This window comes from Sciurus vulgaris (assembly GCF_902686455.1).
Source record: "Sciurus vulgaris genome assembly, chromosome: 17".
NCBI classification, from domain to species: domain Eukaryota; kingdom Metazoa; phylum Chordata; class Mammalia; order Rodentia; family Sciuridae; genus Sciurus; species Sciurus vulgaris.
Genome location: NC_136478.1, coordinates 33,121,697 through 33,140,825, shown reverse-complemented (window position 1 = coordinate 33,140,825; position 19,129 = coordinate 33,121,697). Strand labels below are relative to the sequence as shown.

The window sequence follows — 19,129 nt, the reverse complement described above, 5'->3', positions numbered from 1 at the left end:
GAGGCAGGCATCGGGCCATTGCTTAACACATGGACCCTGTAAGCCTCTGACCCTTGCAGTGGAGCAGAGACTTGAGGCCAGCGTGGAGGAGCGGGTGTGTGGCCCTTGAGTGGCAGAGATGAGGTCTCACGCAGCTTGGTCATGCTGACAGTTTGCGTCACTTTGCTGTCTGAGCAGAATGTGAAGCCGTGTGTTACCCTACTTTCAGAAAAATCTCTTGGGAAGGGATGTCAATGGCAAACATCTGAGGGCTTCCAGGAGCATGCAAGGTTTGGATGGAACTTTCTCTGAATGCTTACAGGAGCTGCTGTGTTGGGGAGAAGGGTAATTTCTTCACCCCGTTCCCTCCGGCCTCCCCTCCCCCTGTGGGGTTGATATGTCTGTAGTATAGAACAGGTCGGGGCCTTGGTGGATCCAGCAGTTTCTGTTTGCAAGAACTTTACGAGAAGCGAAACATCATCCCAGTGTAAGCAGTGGTCAGGGACTGGACTCGCCGGCTACCTGCCCCCAGCCTCCTGCATGGTCCCGCTCCTGGAGACATTGCAGAATCTCTCGGCCTCGGTTTCCCATTGTGTCACAAGGAGGTTGGGGAGGGCTTTCTTGAAAGGCAGGTATGTCTCTGCAGAAGACTCTGAGGAGACCAGCCCCTGCCCCGCCCCTGGACCCGGCGCCCTCCCCCAGTTTTTGTCGCCCTGGCCTGCGGTTTCCGTTTGGTGCATTATCAGAGGAACCAGGTCTCAAAGTTAATTCTCTTAATGAATTGTAAATAACCAGGCCAGTATGGAAAATGCTAACGATCCCCTTTGAAATTCTATGCGTGTCTGGTTCCAGTTTATAGGCAGTCCTCCGAGGGGCTTGGGCTGATGCTGTTACTGTCTTATGCTGGGTGTGTGGTACCCTGGACCGGCTGGCCGGCGGGGTCCGGTGTTGCCAGATGGTCCGGTTTTGGAGAGCTGTGCTCAGTGCCTGCAAAGGATGGGTGTGCAGGCCCAGATGGCAACGTGGCTGGAACCATCTGCATGGCCAGCCCTCTCTGTTCTCCCCCCCTGACCTGCTGTCCCCCATTTTGTCATACCCCTTTCTTTCCCATCAGCCCAGGAAGCCAGTTGCAGGACTGACTTTGGTCTGTGGCTTTTGTGCATTGCCCTGTGAACAGGGACCGGTCCTTTTCTCTCTGGGTCTTGGTTTCCTCAATGGTACAATGAATTAGAATCCAAGTTGTAAACCCAAAAACTTGGGGCAGGGCAGGTGATGTTAAGGGACAAGCGCAGGGGTGGCTGGGCAGCCAGAAGCCACCAGCTCTGTCTGTGGGGCCAGCTGCCACTCAGCAACAGCTGACTGCTGTCACGTGGGAATGCCAACCCACTGTGTGAGTCTTTTGATTTGCTCAGAAAAGATTGTGACTTTTGTGCAAAATCTCCCCAATTAAAATACTGGCAACTAATCTTAAAAAATAATACTGCCAGTGGACCTCCAGTTCGAGTCCTCCGCCCTGTTACTCCACCTGTCAAAGGTCTCAGGAGTCATTTCTAGGGCGGGGCTTTTGTCTGTCCTCTACCCCAGCTCTCTGCTTGCTCTTCTAATGCTCTAGAGTGCTGTGCTTGTCATCGGTGATGGCCTGGGTTATTTGGTCTTTCCTTTCCTTTCATCTTGAACATGTGATGTTATGTGACTTCCTTTGGCCAATAAAATAGAAGAGATGAAATGTGCTACACATGGGTAGAAACATCAAGAGATGACAGAAGTGTCCCATGCTTTAATTTTCTCTGCCACAGGACTATGACTGTCCCAGATACTAGCTGCTCCATCCACCTGGCTCCTGGGGTATGCTGCTGCCTGCAGTGGCCACCTAGAATAAATGAGAGTTCAGGTGTGTTTGTTAAGGCAGCACCGCCTGGCTGATCCTGACTGTTACATCGCCCTTTCATCCACAGTTATTGGGTTCACAGAGCCCAGAGAAATTGCTAAACAATAAGAGTGAATGGGGAGGCAAATCCTTGATTTGATTTATTTTATTCTCTACTGAGTCTTTAGTGTAGCACAAGGCCTGGGACCGAGTAGTTGCTCAATAAATACTTGTTAAATGAACAAATGTATTGGTACATAGGCGGGTTTGGCACATGGGTAGTTGGCCATAAGATTCAAGGGAGGCTGCAATTCACTGTAGTGTTTGGGTGCAGCTTGGCTGAGTTCCTGGATAGTCTTTCCTTGGTTATAAATCTCTTCCAAAGTTCTAGGCAAATGAGTCTTGACTCCAAAGTCCACACTCTAAACCCTCAGGTGCAGGGAAATGGGAGAGCGCTCTGAATGTGATTCTGGTGCAAACTCTGCTCTGGGCATGCTGCAAGGCCCTGGGCAGGACCTCTGTGCCCTCTGGTCTCCGCCTCCTGATCTCAGGCTCAACTCACTCGTTCAAGCGCCTTCTCCACAACTGTTCTCTCTGTCTCCTTCAGTACTTTTTCTTTCTTTCTTTACATTCTTCGTCTTCATCCCAAGCAACATTTATAATCATATTACAATAACTTTATACTGGGAAGAACTTGGCATCTTTCTCAAACCTTCTGCATCCCCCTTTTACCATTTGATTTCAGTCCCTATTCCAGTGGCTCAGGAGGCTGAGGCAGGAGGATCATGAGTTCGAAGCCAGCCTCAGCAACTTAGCAAGGCCCTAAGCAACTCAGCAAGACCCTGCCTCTAAATAAAATATAACAAAGGGCTGCAGATGTGGTTCAGTGGTTCAGCACCCCTGGTTCAATACCTGGTTAAAACAAAACAAAACAAAAAAAAAAAACAATAGCAAACAGACAAACACACAAACAACAAAAAACAAAACCAGGTCCCTGCTGTGCACCTGCAGCCCACCTCCATCCTGGTACAGCTTCTCTGTTTCCTACTCACCAAGCTCTGTCCTGCTGTGCAGCATTTACAAAGCACCTGCCTGTGGTCTTTCCCCCAGGCCGCCCCCTGCTGGGTCCTTGTCCTTAAGTAGGTCTCAGTTTAAATGTCACCTCCTCTAAGGGCCTTCCCTGACCTTGATGTCTGCAGTCACCTCTGAGGGTCTTAATCTCATTGCCAGGTTCCACTCTTGGCCTCATGGTCATCTGCTATTTTCTTGCCCATTTCCAAGGTCAATTACCTCTTTCCATGACAACAGGGTTTCTCAGCATCAGCTCTATTGATATTGGGGACCAGAGAATTCTTTGTTGTGGGGGACTGTCCTGTGCCTTGCAGGATATTCAGCAGCCTCCCAGATGGACCTCTACCTCAAGAAGCCAGTAGCACCCCCTTCCTGGTTATGATGACCCAAATTGTCCCCTGTGGGTGTTTGGGCAGAATCACCCCTGGTGGTTGAGAATCTCTGCTCTAGAATCTGAGGGTCACAACTGGCCAGACAGCGCTCTCTCTCTTGCTCAGCTCCGTCCCCCAGCGCCAGGACACTGCTCAATAAGTACTAGTTGAATTGAATGCATTGGTGAAAAAAAAAAAAAATCATTAAAACGGGGAAAATTTGCATGGCAGTTGCAATAATCTCCATGTCCATTGTGGTCCTGAAGTCACATTTTGGGAACTGCACACAGTGTCATGTCTGAGGTCATGTCCAGGGATCGTCCCACCGTGAGATTCTCCTCAGGGACCACGGCGAACCTGAGAGGGAGACTCTCAGCATCCTGACGGGCTGTCAGTTTTTAATGCAAAACTGAAAGAAAAGTTTGCAGCCACAACACGGCACAATCTGAAGAAGATAAATCACAGTTACTTGCAGCCGCCTGACAGCAGTTTAAGCCGCTGCAATCATCAGGCTCCAAGGGGAAGCTTCTTTTATCTTACTAAATGCAAAAAGTAGAGCTGAAATTGGTAATATCGCGGCCTCTCAGCGGCCCGGCTTTTTACATAAATATCAGCAAGCAGTAAGTAAATTCTGTTGACGAAATGTAATAAAACAAAGACTGTTTCAAATATGACCATTCCCCAATGCATTCAGAAGCTTCGTCCCACTCACTTATTTCTCGCTGCTGAGATTATAAGGTTTGCTTTTATCTGTCAGAAATCAATATTTCAAACATCGGATAAAAGAGGAAATTGAACTGGGAATAGGCTGAAGTGCTGTAAAAACTACAAAGCACAATTATCAAAAAGCACTTAAAGTGCTTAATAGGACATACATATAAAAATGCTCAAATTAATGTCAGGGAGCCATAATGAGAACTTTTCCTATGCTTTTCATCCTCTCGCAGTGTAATTTGAAGGCTGGCCAGTCCATCAATATGGTTTTCAATTTCTACGATGCCCTGAGGACCCTGCGCTCCGCATTTGTTAGAAATGAACCATTACATATGATTGGTTAATATTTCAGTTTATTGAAGATACATTATTTTGTATGGAGTGTTTAAGTTGTTGAGGTTTAACCATTACAAACAGTTATGACAAAAATAGATCTTGGGGTAAACAGCCTCCACAGTCATGCTTTTAATAAGCGCAGCTATAACTGGGAAATTGGATTTCCAGGAGCTAGGAGATGGCGGGGGAAAAGTTGTGGGGAGACCCGGCATGAATAGGAATGGGGACTCCATTCTTCTCAGCATCCATGACACATGTTGAAAAATTGATGAAGGTGTCTTCTTCCTCTTCCTCTTCCTCTTTGTCTTCTTTATTCTCTCTCTCTCTCCCTCTCTCTTTCTATTTTAGATGTGTCTTTGCTATGTTGCCCTGGCTGGCCTCAAACTCCTAGCTCCAGCGATCCTCCTGCCTCAGCCTCCTGCGTCCCGGGGGCTGCAGGTGTGCACCTGCATCTGGAACAAGAAGGGTTTCTTTTTTTCTTTTAACCTTATCTTCTTTGCTTATTTTGCTGTATCCTTCCTAGATACAATACTAGTTCCCCCTAGTGATCATAAACATATTTGCCCCTTTCTGGGCAGGAGTTGCTTATCTGAAATCACTCTGGGCTGGGAATCAGCAGGCGTTTTCTGTGAAGAGCCAGATAGTAAATATTATAGGACTCACAGGTCAAGAGGCAAAAATCAGGGATATTAAGTTAGGCACGTTCGTAAGAGCTGTTGAAAATGTAAGAGCCGTTCTGAGCTGGCGGGCTGCGGGAAGACAGGCGGCGACCCCGGTTTGTTTGCCGACCACTTGGTGAGGTGGAAGCGTGTGCTCACATAACTTCAGGGTAGTTTGCTTCATGTCAGGGCTGAGGCGAAGGATGAAACCCATGACCCCTGCACCTGGCCTGCCAGGCCTGGTGACCTGCGACCTGCCCGCCTACTGCCCTCCCCTGCCCCCCTCGTGCCCTCAGAGCAGCCTCTGTCGGCGCCTTGAACTTGCTCTTCCTCTGCCTAGAATATTCTCTCTCCTGACCCCACTGGGCACTGGTCCCTCCTGGAATCTCAGGCTTGACTCAGGGTCCCCGCCTTGGAGAGGTCTTCCTGGCCCCCCAGCCCCTCCCCCGGTGCAGGCTCCTCCTACCCCGTCTGGTCTGGATTTTGCTTTGTTTCTTTGCTTGTTTCGTTGTTTCCTAACTGTCTCCTCCCCTCTTCAAGGGCAGGGACCGCATTTGACTTTGTCCACCTCTGTGTCATCCGGAGGAAGAACGAAACGTTCCCGGTTCCGAACATGGCTGGGTTTCAATCCATCTCGATGGTGTCCAGGTCAGTCTGGCCAGGCTCCACGGGAGCTGTAAGCTCGGGATGAATGAAGGACTCAAGCAGTGAGTGACAGCTCTTCATCACTTCTGGGTGGCTGGGCCCACTTTGCTGACAAGAAATATAGCCGTCAAGAGACTTTCTCTTCCTCTTGGACGCTGCATCTCTCCTTGAAAGATCGTTTCCTCCATTTCGTTCATGCTGTTCCTTTTGCCTGGTGTGCTGTTCCCCTCTCATTCCCAACTTCACCTCATCCACGAAGATCCGAGTCCCTCTCTACCTTGTCTGACTAAATGACCACTCCTCCAGGAAGCCCTCCTTGACCCTCAGGTCATGCTAATGCTGGGCCTGCTTGGGGCCCTTTGCGTGCCTGCATTTCACACTTGTGCTTATCAGATGACAGATTCAGCTGGGCAGGGTCCTCTTCCACTCTCATCTTTTGCAGACCTTTGTGTGCACGACTCCTTAGTGGCGGCACAACCACTGAGTGATGGCACCAACTTCCAAAATCGGGACTTGACACAGACCGGGAACCCAGACCAAGCCACGCTGTGTCAGGGGCATACAGTAAGATTGGTCCTGGGGCTCACACCCCACGATGTGGTGCCCGTATACACTCCTCAGGTCCTGCCATCACATGCGAGATGATAACTAGATTCTGCACTGGGGCAGGTGCTCACGGCAGAGGGACTCCTGTGGAACATGTCTGGAGAGACCCGGGAGGAGGGCTGGATTGTCTGTGCGTGTTTGGTACCTGGCCTGCTGACCCCTGAACCTTCTGTCTATCACAGCTCTGAAAACATGTATCCTTTCAGTTCTCTGTCCTTGGATTCCAGGGTAGTTCTCAAATGCCTCTGGGCCTAAGGACGGTGGAGCTGGGGGATGGTATTCTGCCTCCCATGGTATCAGCTATGCAACCAGCACTTGCTGGGCGCCTTCTGCATGTGGGGCATGCACCCTGCTGAGATTTGAACATATCTGAGTGAACAAAACCAAATGGCCTGAGCCACCTCTGAGTGTGTGTGTGTGTGTGTGTGCGCGCGCGCGCACGTATGCGTGTGTTGATCTATTTCTTACTCATTCCTCCCTGGCCATTTTTCTGCACCTGGTGAAAACATGACTGGGGATGACTGGGACATCTCACAGCGACAGGATTCTCTCTTGTGTCAAGTCCACACATCCAGGGAAAGAGCTCACATGCCCATGGCTGGACCCAGCACCGTGGGGTGGAGTCTCACGGTATGAACATGAAGGCTTTGCTAAGCAGGATGGGTAAAAATCCCTTATCAGAGTTGGAGGCCTCAAGGCAAAGGTGATTGACTTGTCAAGGACTTTCCTGGGGGACTCAAGTCATTCTGACCCCACTGTCTTGTACTGTCTCCACAATGACATGAGCAAGCCTATTAATGCTGCTAGGCCACAGGGGGTGCCGGATTTGGAGTTGGGCAGGAGGGTCAGATCCCAGAGGAGCAGGCACTGAGGAGGAAGCAGGGGAGGCGGACAGGTGGTGGAGATTTGGTCTAGGGTGGAGGGCCAGGTGGCAACTTAAGGATAAGTCAGAACAGGAGCAAGAACACCCCTGGCAACCCAGGGGCCAGTGGCTGGGCCTCCAGATGGGTAGCCTTCCGAAACATCAAGCGCACCAGAGCAAGTGGGCGCTGCGGATCTGGGTGTGGAGCACGTTCCCAAGTCGCTGTGCCCCGCGGCAGAGAGAGGAGAGATGGCCCTGCAGAGACTGTTGAATTTCACGGCAGCAAAGTACCTCTCAAAAAGGAGATAACGAGAGAAAAGAGATGTCTTCTTTCCACAAAGGAGGAGCATTACTCTAAGGAGAGGATTTTGTAATTATATTCATTTGAAATAATCAAGCATTTCCACCTATTAAGGGAGTCAGAAAGGAGGTGCTGGAGAAAGTGATCCAGCCATTTCCCAGGGCTGCTCCTCATTGTTCGGGTGAAGAAAAGGATCTGCAAATATAGATTAGACTCATCTGTGAAAGGAGGCGGAAGGCGATAGAGCAGAGGAGGAGGGCCAGCCCCGGGTCACTGTGCCCTGGAAGCTCAGGAGTCTGCATTAGGCCAGGTGCTTGTCGGAAATGGACAGATGGGCACTTGGGTGGGACCAGGGGGTCCATGGGGACTTGGTGCAATGCTGTCTGAGAGAGAACTTTCTGTGATGCTGGATGTGTTCTGAAACTAGCCACCAACCACAAGTGGCTTTTGGGTGCTTGAATTTTGGGAGGTGCTATTAAAGGGCTGAAATTTTAATTGTATTTAATTTTAGTTCATTTAAGTTTAGATTCAGATAGTTCCCTGTGGCTGGCAACTCCCATAATGGACAGTGCAGAGGCAGCCCTAGTAGATCATTTCCTAAGATCAGCCCCTGCAGGGGACAGGGACTCACGTGTCCTCAGGGTCTGGAAAGGTGGTGTCCAGGGAGCAAGGTTACTAGGTAACTGAGCAAAAAATCCCATTTTTCTTGCAACATGCCCATCTTTGGTTTTCCTATTTTTAGAGAGACATCAGATAAACAATAGCCTTGATGCTCTGGGGATCAGTGGCCTCAGGGCTGGGAGACCATGGGAGAAGTGAAGGCTCATGCCAGGAGGACAAACAGAACTTCTCTGTGGCCAAATCTGGAGTAAAAGGCCACCCATCACAACCTCTGACATGGTTCCTTTTTCTATCTTGCAGAAGAGGAACCTGAGGGTCAAAGGGGAGTCAGAGGCTTGAGCAAAGTTAATGGTAGACTCAGAACTCAAATTCCAATGTTATTCTCAGCCAAGGTAAAATATTAAAAACTGACAATTGGCATCGCCCTGGAGATACATGTCTTCCTCAATGGTCTCAAAAATGGGAAAGATTATTCCCTGCACTCCTACCTGCTTGAGATTGTGCTAGGTGATAGGAAACTCGCTATTAATCAGTGGGATAAGGAGCTTGACCCACCTTCTACTTTCTGAATTCTCCAGCAAAAACCAAGATGAAGCATGAGATGGGAATCCACCTTCCGAGGGTCCTTCTGCAAGTCTGTCTTTTGGAGAAGGGCCCTCGAAGGAGAGGAACAAAGACAAAGTAGAGCCTGACTTGCGTACTTTTAGTCTGTGGTCTGGGCAAGCCCGTCCTCTTTCTGAATCTCAGGGTCTTCCTATGGAAGTTGGAATCCTAGTCCTATTCACACAGGCGGGCTCAGCGACCAAGTGTGCATGAGTCACCTGCCCTAGTAGGTACTCAGTTAAGGTCAGAGGAAAGGGAAGTCAGGACGTGCTTTAAATGGACATTGTAGAAGTACTCCCTCTTTTTTAGGAGGTCCTGTTTGCAAACCTTCTTCCTGTACTGCAAGATTCCTCTCCAATTGAGGCCTGGGGGACAGCCCGCCACCCACCAGAGTGGCCAACAATTTCCTGCATCCCCTTGCAGAGGCAGATGCATGTGACCTAGTTCTGACCAATGACTTGCCTCTGCCCCAAATATGAAGAGGAGCCGGGATGAAGCAGGGACAGACTGCTTCAGCAGTGCCCACGGTCCTGGGTGTTTTCTGAGCTGTGGCCTTTAGTATTACATGGTGATGGCAGGGACAGTCACACTGGACTGGATGTGCTAGAGATGCACTTCTCTGCTCCTGCCCCTCTCCCACACCTCATTCTGCAGCCCTCCAGGGGAGTCTGTGACTTTAGCAGCATGTTTGTAAAAATGCTTAATTCTGCTTAGTTCGGCCACTCCATTTCAGGTGATTGCAACTAGGAGTCTAAGGGATACACTTTCCTCCAAAATTTGATCCCAGCAACCTCATCCAGTAACCCCAGGAATCGGGGCTGCAGGAGTCCCCATTTTTAGACTGCCGCCTAGGTCCCCACCATTATGAGGTTGCAGAGATGAGTGGGCACTGCTAAGAGACATGTAGACACTCATCCATAAGCTGACCCCCCATAACTTGTATTGTTAACAGAAAAAGCTGATCTTCCTAAAGATGCAGGATTTCATAACGTCTGTGGAAGTGATATTGGAGAATCCCTGGATGCCCACACCACACCGGTGGCAAACAATGACCTGCTAGAGGAAGGAAACCCTGGGCAGGGATGGCCACAGGCTAAGTGATTCAATATGTGATGTTCAATAATTGATCGTCAGATCCTTTAAGTGTCAAAGAGGAAGAAACGACTTTGAAAAATGGATGCAGCCGTTGAATAGTGTTACCCAAATTGCCCTCTCTATCCCTGTGTGTGAGGACCTGTCACAAGGCGGAGGGTGGTACGTAGTGCCATTAAAACAATTTTGACCACAAAACAAAGATTATAATACTTGAGTCTTTATTCTAAGAAATAACAGTTATATTTATTGCCTGTGTTTTGTTTCATAGAAAATAAAATGAAGTCATTTTCACAACTTAGAGATTCAATTTTCAAGAGAAGGCCCTGTTCAAGTGCTTTATATACTAACAACTAAGCAATGTTGATTCCTATTTTATGTGGATCTTCACAGGAATCTGACCCCTGGACAGTGAAGATACTGGGAAGCAGCAGTTCTGCCTAATGCCTGGCCAGCCTGCACCCCTGCTACCACCGTGCCTGGACACAGTGTTCCACCTGGGCTCTGCTGCACCCCCACCCGGGCCTACCCCAGCCTGGCCTGCACCCATGTGTGCCTGGGCTGCAGAGACCAGCCAGCTTGGGGTCTCTGGCCCAGTCTGCCTCACAGTCTGTCCCATCCCTCCGGACCCTTCTGTTGTAGACAGGAGCCGGGCAGGACGGCCACAGCTGCTCAGCAGCCCTAGGCCACCCAGGAATTCTGGTCACTGCGGCTGCTCTAATTGCTTTTTCCTCTTGCCTCCTTCCTGGGCTTTCTGCATGCTGATGGTGCAGAGTCCGGTCTCCACTGGATTGAAGTGGTATTTTTTTAGTGTCCCAACCAGTGTGTCCGGTTGACTGAGACATTTCAGGGAAGAAGCAGGTGCATTTACTTTTCAAGTATTATTTTACTAATCAATTGAAAAATTACCTTCATGAATGACAGAAGTGCAGACCTTTGGAGTATTTCATTAAAGGGAGCAAACATTAATTACGAATCCAGCCCAACCTTGCACAGACATAAATTATGGGCCTGATCTATTTTCTCTGTGCTTAATTGCAAGCAGTGACTAGTTCTTTAAATTATTATCTGCTGGGCCTCCAATGAAAAGAGAATTTATGGAGTGGTACCCTGAGGCCTTGTGGGTGCCTATGCTACTGTGTGGGGAAAGATGGAGAAGGAAGAGGCCACATCAGAGGACTCAGGGCCTGTCACGGCTTTTCAAATAATGAAGAAGGGAGCATTTTTCCAAAACGGTATTAGCAGTCTTTCAGATCTGGAGTCTCAGAAGTTGGCCTGGGTCCCGATGAGACGGATAAATGAGAGACAAGTGCCCCTTCCTCAGTTCACTTACTGCCACCTGCCAGAAAGCAGTCACAATAGCTGAACCAACCCAGGAGGACCGTGTGGTCACCAGTGCCCCCGGCAATCGGGTATCGAGCATCGCTACACACAAAGGTCCTTTGGGGACATCCGTGGGTCAGAACTGAGCTTTCTCTCCTTTCAGATGATTTCTGTCTTGACCTTGCCCTTACCCTTGCTGAATTGACACAACCGGTGGGTAAAAATCCTTGAGCAGATGGAAATGCAGGCTTTATCCCCGGGCACGTGGCCTCCTTTCTAAGGCTGTCACTCAAAGCACGGAGCCTTGGAGTTCACATGAGTAACTCCCTGGGAGGTGGGGCCTGGCCACCATGACTCCTGGCTACGGGTGTGTTTTGGGAGCAGTCTCCAAATTGGGTATGCTGGAGAAGAGCTTGGAGGGTCAGAAAATGCCCAGCCGAGAAAATGGCCAGATGGGGCCACGTGACAGGAGTCACTCCTGGGCCTTTGCGAAGAGGGGAGATTCTGGGCACTCCTTGGTGGGTCTGGAGTGGGTGTATTTGTTGTCCGAAAAACAGGTGGGACAAATGTGAACTCATCCACTGGGGAATGTGGGTGGGAAGCAACGAGCAGTCCTCCCTGTCCCCTCCACCACGTGCCTGGAGTCCCTGGCCACTAGGATGCTGCAGACTGTGGTGGGAGCAGAGACTCCCTCTAGCTCAAATGAAACTGGAGGCTGGAGGGTCAGCTCTGGCCCTCTCTTCGTTTTCGTGTCCTTAGGGATTTGATATCCTTTGCTAGTTTTTAGCCCCTGGGGTAGTTGTTTCCATGATGTTTTTCCTCAGTCATTTGTAAGAACTCCCTGGTTTATGGCATTTTCCCCAACAATGACAGATCTAAGGCCAACTGGACAGGGCCCAAAAGTAACAAGAATACTGCACCAAGATTACCAGGTGTTGGGGGGTCTATAAAAATCCCACCAACATCCTGGTGCAGGCATGTTTTCCTAAAGAAAATGAAAAGGAAAGATGCCAAATTCAATATGATATTGCCTTTCACATCATGAAGCAGACTGTCTCCCAGTGAGGCCCAGGTTTCCTTCCATCAGTCGGTCTCAGATGAAAAGAGACGGAACCCTCAACGCTAACCAAGACAGCTTAACGCTGGGTCTGTTTATAAAGGTCTGGCGGGGCGTAGGGAAGCCTTTGGGGCAGATCAGCCCCCGGGCTAGGAAGAGTGGTGGGCCATAAGCTCCTCTAGGCCTGTTCCCTGTCCCACAGGCCCTCTCTGTTCCTGTGAATCTCCTCCTCTCCAGGAAGGACATTCCCTTGGGAAGGCGCTCAGGGGAAGTCTCCGGAGTGCTCACAAACAAGTCCCCCACTGGGTGTGGCTGCTGCTCTGGGTACCATTGATGCCTTAGAGTCTCTGATGCATACCTGTGTGGTGGTCTGCAGAAATGGAAGAGAAGACCTCCCACCCCAGGCTACTCCTGCCAGGGGAGTCCTGATGTCACTGTCCCCAACATCTTGTGTATCCTTTGAACCAAAATAGCTCTTTCAGGTTCATGTTTATCTCTCTGGCTCTCAGGACTCTGAGGTTGGACCCTTGTCACGCTCTGAATCTGCACTTCTTTCTTAATCCTCTGTAACCAGGGTTTCTTCCTTGGTGAAGCTGGTCATACTTGGACCTCTTTCTCAGGCTAGGGTATCTCAGGTGGTCCTTCAGTCTTAAGTCCCACAGGACTCCTACCGCTGTCCATGAACCCAGCACCCATCTTCCAGATTCGTCAGTGTAGTTTTAAGCTGGGGGGTCTGCTATATTGGGAACAGTCACGTGACCCTGATCTTTGAGCTAGAAGTTTCCATCACCCTGCTGTGTGGACTCGGCCATCTAACTTCCTTCTCTAGGACTCAATTTCTTCATCTATAAAATGAGGACAATAGTTGCCACTCTTTTTGAGTCATTATGATAATCACATAAGACAATAGTGCCTTCAAGCACAATCTCTTAAAGGTGTCTGTTTCATTTTGCACACAGTTTGAAGGATAAGAGTGCAAGTGATCCACTAGCCTCTTTCAGTGACAGAAATTCATCTTAAACTAACTGAAGTACATGGGTTTCAAAGTCCTATGTTTGAGCCCTTCCCCATGATTAGAGAATTCCCCACCTTTTGTAGTGCAACCTATTTTTCACTATGGTCCTGGGGAAATGCCATCTGCTCATGTTCCCAGCCTCCTTTGCAGCTGAAGTATGGCCACATGACCTCAGGTCCACCAACAAGACATACCTAAACTAGACTCTCCATCCAACGTGGAGAAGCAGGAACTTTGCAGAATCCATTCCAGACAAGATGGCAGCCAGTGGCAGTTCTACCCAGTTCTCTCAGGCCAAAGCTGTAGCTGTTCTAGAGGCAGCATCGGGAGTCAGCATTGCGGTGTCAACCAACAAGGTGAGAAGAGGGTACTCGGTGACATTTTTAGTGTTGATCTCCAGCTCCAGGTCTGTGGCATGAATCTGGGATTGTTCTGAGCAATGTAACCCCCAGTCCTGGCTCTCCTGTTCTCAGGGATGTCTGTGAACACTTACCATCTTTTCAATACAGTATTTCTCCACTTTAATTAGCCAGAGTTGGTTTCTAGTACTTATAACTAAGATTGCAGATTGAAACATTAGGTGAATTAATGAAGATAATGGTATTGGTTATTACAAAGATGTCTCACCATTTAAGTGGTTTAATAGAAAAGAAATCCACTTCTTGTTCTGGGACCCAGTCTAACGCCATTTTGGGTTTGTGGTTCCCAATATCATCCTGGTCATTGTGACACTTCAACAAAGGAGAGAGGGAAAGAGTGCACGGGAGGTTTCGGTGGAAGTGTATGCTTCAGGTCTGCTTCCAATTTAATTGGTCAAAACTCAGCGTGGCATGGTACCATCTAGTTTAATGGAGGCTAGAAATATTGTCCTTGGCGGGGCAATTGCTTAACAACAGACTCTACAAGTCTCTGCCAATTGTCGGGAATTTACTACCTCCCATAACTGAAGAGTAGAGAGCATTTAGTCTCAGGAATAGCTGCATCCAGGTTTTACACACACACACACACACACACACACACACACACACATATATATTTATTCAGGTTCACTATATATAATAATTTCTCCTCAGTTCTTCCCCCACCTCCTCAAGTTGCATTGACTTATTAAGGGAAAAAAAGTCTCCAGCTCCATAGCAAGATGACTATCAGGAGCAACAGGATAACATTTTACCAGCTTACCAAAACCAGTGGAAATACAGTGCCCCTTTCCCAACACTTTCAGGTAAAATCCCAGGGCTGACTTTTATTGGACCACCTTGAGTCTCATGTCCTTCCCTGAACCAACCTCTGTGGCCAGGGAGTTGGAATAAGCTGATTGGCTGGGCCTGAGACACAGGTTTACCTTCCCTGGAAGTAGATGGAGTCTACCATACCTAAACCTCCCTCACGGACTGCAAATGGGAAGGGAGAGGGTATCTCCCCAAAGAGAAACAGGGTGCTTTTCCCAGAATGGAAAATGGTGGAAGCAATCAGTGTCTACCAAACACCCGCCCCCACCACCCCCCACACACATTTACTCTTGGCTGTGGCCTGTGGAAAAAATGCTCCTGGGAACTTGGGGCCTGATCCTACAGAAGAGCATTAATTGACACATGGAAGTTGTTTCCATCTTTAGGATTTTCCACACTCAAAATAACAGCCTCTAGCATCTGGGTACCCAAGACAAACCCATTTTTCTCTTACTCTATCATCTATTCAATAGTTCTGAGACACAGGAAGCCTGGGTCCTGCCCCTGTGGATTGGAATAATGTTTTCCCTTGTTGGGGCCTCACTTTCCCATTCTGTCAAGTTGACGGTGGGAGGACCAGATGATATCTGGGGTCCCTCCAGCTCTGACTGTGGAAGGCAGTCCTTCTGCTGGTCTTTGCTTAGATCTGGCAAACCCAGCCTGTGTCTTATCAGCACAAACAGGAAAATTGAATGAACACTGGTTTGGTGCTGGGGATTTCTGCTAATCCTTGCTTTATTTTTGTAGAATAATTCAATTCAGCAATTCAATTCAACAAACATTTATTGAATGCCTATCAGAGTCAGGATAAGCCCAGCATTTGCAGAATTACTTTTATGTTTACATAAAGTCTATTCCCTGCTAACATCCTGTGTGGGCCTATGCAGGTGGGGAGTTGGCTGGGCAAGGGAAGAGACTCCATTTGACAGATGAGGACACCAAGGCCACCTCTGCACAACAACTACCCCGTCCCCTTGGAGAGCCTGTGCTGTGCCTTTCCTGGTCACAGTTGTAATTTTACATTTGTGTGTGTGATTGTTTGATTAATGCTGATCTGGCATTTACTCTAGCAGGGGAGGGATCAGGACTGATTTTGTACTGAAGAGAGGACTTGGCACATAGCAGGTCCTCAACAAGTGTTTGTTGAATGAATACACGAATGAAAGAAGGAAAGAAGAGGGAGGAGAGAGGAAGGAAGGGAGAAATCAAGTGGCTGTTTTCAATTCTCTGTGGGACCTTGGCCAAATCCTTTTCCTCCCTGGACTCAATTTCTTCCTCTGTCAAATGAGGAAATTGTCAAATAAACGATGATTCCCAGCAGACCTTGCATCAGGGTCATGCCTGGTGCCAAACAGTAATATGACTGTCCTGCTGGCACCCCAGAGTGTCTGATTCAGAGTTTCTGAGGGTGAGAGCCAGTCTGCATTTTTAGCAAGCTTCTGGGTGATTCTACCACAGCCTGAGAGTCCCCAGACATCTGGAACTCCTGTGCAAGACAATCTTTCTGAGTCAGTCCTGTCCCGACATCCTGGGATTCCAGATGATGCCACAGCAAGCCCACTTGTGCTTCTCCCCCTCCTTAGCCCCCACTTGCCAGGCCAGCCTCCCTGCTCTATGGTGATGGACCACCCAGACTTACCCTGGCGCTTCCCACCACCTCCTTCTACTCCAGCAAGCAGCAGGTAATTTGTGTCAAATTTTGTTCTCATCTCTTTTTCCTTCCCCCCCATCTGTGGGCTTTTTGGGGGGTAAACTCCTGAATCTCGCCTTGGATCACAAGTGGTCCCATGCTGTGCCAATTATCTGGGGGGCGTGCCCATGCCAGTCGGGCCCTGGTGCCTTTGCAGGAAGCTGCACGCTCATCGGGCTGCATGGTAGAACGCAGCCATTTCCTCAGCTGGAGAGAGACCACGGAGCTGGTGGCTGGCAGAGAAGGGAGAAGGTGCTCAGGCATCACGGCCAGCACAAAGGATGGTATTTGGCAAACCCAGAGTCTTCCACTTTGACAAGTGACCTTGGGAGAGACATGTTCGGTCACAAAACACCAGCTCTCCTTGAGAAGCATGGTGCCCTCTTCCCTGCTGCTTCAAAGGTGGCATGGGTCAAGGAGAGAGCCCCATGGCAGGCCTCATCCACCATTTGGGACTCGGCGTACCTGATTGGGATGGTGCCCCTTGACCTTCCTAATCATAGGACACACGGGGGTGGGGCACGAAAGCCAAGTGAGCGAGAGGGAGTGGTGCACGCCCCCAGTGGCCTCAGCCCAGCCTGTCAACAGAAGGCAAGTGGCGTGGTTGCCCGTGAGCACCTGTTGTTATCCCAGTGAAGTGTGCACTTTCCAAGGACGAGCCCGTGTGGTGTAGATGCATCCCCCTCGAATGTGTTAGGTACCACGGAAGAAGTGACTGAGGACAGGGCCCCCTCCATGCTGCGTGGACATGGTCCTGCCCGCTGGGCATCCTTTCTGTGAGTGACGGTGGTCCTAAACTCCCCCGTCTCCCTCTCAGCAGCCACAAAGCAGGCGCCCACATATTCAAGGAAAATTGATTTTGGATTACATTCATATAAAATCCAAGAGTGGGAAGCAGTCCACTCAGAATTCAGATGAAAAAACATCATATAGTTAATATTAAATAAAGCGATTGGGCAACTCTTCTCTCCCTTTTCTCTTTTATGGTGTGTGCTGATGTGTCCTTGATCAGGGCCTGTTTTGTTTATGATTAATGAATGACTCACCTTGAGCTGCTTTCTGTTTATTCCATACTTATTATGAATTTGAAGAGGTCATGTTGGACTTGGCCCCAATGGGAATGCTCAGGAATTTGGGACAAAATGTTGGCAGTTCAGAAGCCTCCCCAGTGTAATGGATACCAGGAGGACACCTTGTTAGCCTGCAAAGTTCCAAAACAGGTTCTCTAAGTCTGCAATCATAGAAAACCCATTCATTTATTGAGCATCTACTATAAACCAGGTACAGTTCTGCCTTCATTGAATGCTGGAAAGAGGGGAACACAATCACGCCCAACACACATTCACAAACAAGTCACATTTCAGCTTGAGCCCTGGATCTACCTGACACTCTCCACTTTGCAAATGAGCACATCAAGTTTCTTCCCTGTGGTCCCAGTTTTCCTGCTTGTGCAAGGGGACTTTCTGTAAGGTCTTTCCAATTCTCTTCTGTTCAGATTTCTAGAGCTGAAAAAAATAAGCCCTAGATGATGGCCTGGTGTGTCAGCAGACCTGGGCTCTCCTCCTGGTGTTGTGCAGCTCTTACACTGTGGACTCACCTCTACCCAGGAGTAGCGCTTCCATCAGGACCACTAGGGGACTGGATTAAACAGACATCAGGCCGAGGCTGGTCTCCAGATGCTTTGAATTTGATGCGACATCAAATGATGACTGTAAGTGTCCTTTTTCCAGGTGTGTCCACAGGCCAGTCGCCCCCTGGAGACCCACAGCTGGTCTGGCCACACACTGTTGTTACTTGTCTGGACCTGAGTGTGTGAGCTGGGCTGAGCCATCTCTTTGAGTACTCCCTTTTCTGCCATTTTGTGGTCTAGGAAGGGGTAGCAGTGAGTGTTGGACCTGGCTGGGAGAACAAAGGTCTGGGTTCCTGGGAGAGGGTCTCCTAAGTCTCTGGGCATCTCTCCAGCTGTCAGGTCCTATTGGCGGCCTCTGACCCACCAAACCCCAGAGGTGCTGAGCAGTGCCAGCCACCTCGCTCACACCTGCCAGCCTGCTCTGAAGGAATGCAGAGCCAGGGGACATGGAAAAACCCCGAGTTCAGAAGGAGCAGTGTGCAGTCATGCCTGCTCTAAGACGGGTACCCTTAGGGCAGAACTTGGGTACAGGGATCACAGGGGCCTGGTGCAGGGGGGCAGAGGGGCCTGAAGAAGCCCTGGAAGCCGCCCTAGAGCATTGCCCTTGTATCCTGGCTCCAGGTCCAGGAGTTGCTTGATCTTTACCAGTCTTGGGGCTTCTGTCCTCTCAGCTGTGATAGGAGGGGCTTAAAACTCACCTGCTCATTCATTCCTCTAAGAATTCCAGAGTCCAGATGTCCAGGAAGGAGAGGTCTTGACAGTTCCTTATCCTCGATGCCCTACCACACCTCACTGAGTGCTTAGACAACTCCGGATTATTCATTAAGCAGTTCCATGTGCCAGGCAGGTCCCAGAAAACCTGGACTATGATGTTTGTGCCCTGAAGGGTTTGAATTGCACTGTGGATAGGAAGCACACATCCACCTATAATTCCAGAGGCAAAATCTATGTGACATCAGAGAGAAGCGTTCTCTACACTACTGAGGTTTCAGCAAAGAGAAAAACGCCAACTCCTTGGCAGACCAAGCCTGCAGGGTGGGACTCTAGTGTGAGCAACAGCCCCTGGAGGGGTGTGGGGGCAGCCCTGTGCCCAATGTAGATCTGGAGCTGTGAGGCTGCTAAGGGATGATCTGGGTCCCTGAGGTCTTGAATACTAAGTCACTGAACTGATACCACACATTCTGCTTCCCCAAATTCTTTGCAGACATTTGGATCTTTGAAGCAAGACTGTCTGGTTGGCAGTTGGATCGGCCCCTCCGTGGGAAGCGATTCCCTGGAAACTCACGACCCCTCATTCCTGGGATCAGGCTGGCACCTGTCTGTTCTGAAGCTGTGCCAGTTTCCTAGGGCAAGGTGTCCTACCTAGGCAGCTTCAGACTGCAGAGGTGTATTCTCACCGCTCGGGAGGCGGCAAGTCTGGCACCTGGGAGTTAGCAGGGCCACGCTCCCTCGGCA

General features: G+C 49.5%; 1 long non-coding RNA gene across 1 annotated transcript; it reads right to left on the bottom strand.

Moving 5' to 3' along the window:
* Positions 1–14,898: 14,898 nt before the first annotated feature.
* On the bottom strand, positions 14,899–18,750 carry LOC306648896. Its single transcript, XR_013760526.1, has 3 exons — positions 17,427–18,750; positions 17,091–17,245; positions 14,899–16,368 (listed from the first exon to the last, which is right to left on the bottom strand). It is a non-coding gene; the product is annotated as an uncharacterized lncRNA (long non-coding RNA).
* Positions 18,751–19,129: the final 379 nt, after the last annotated feature.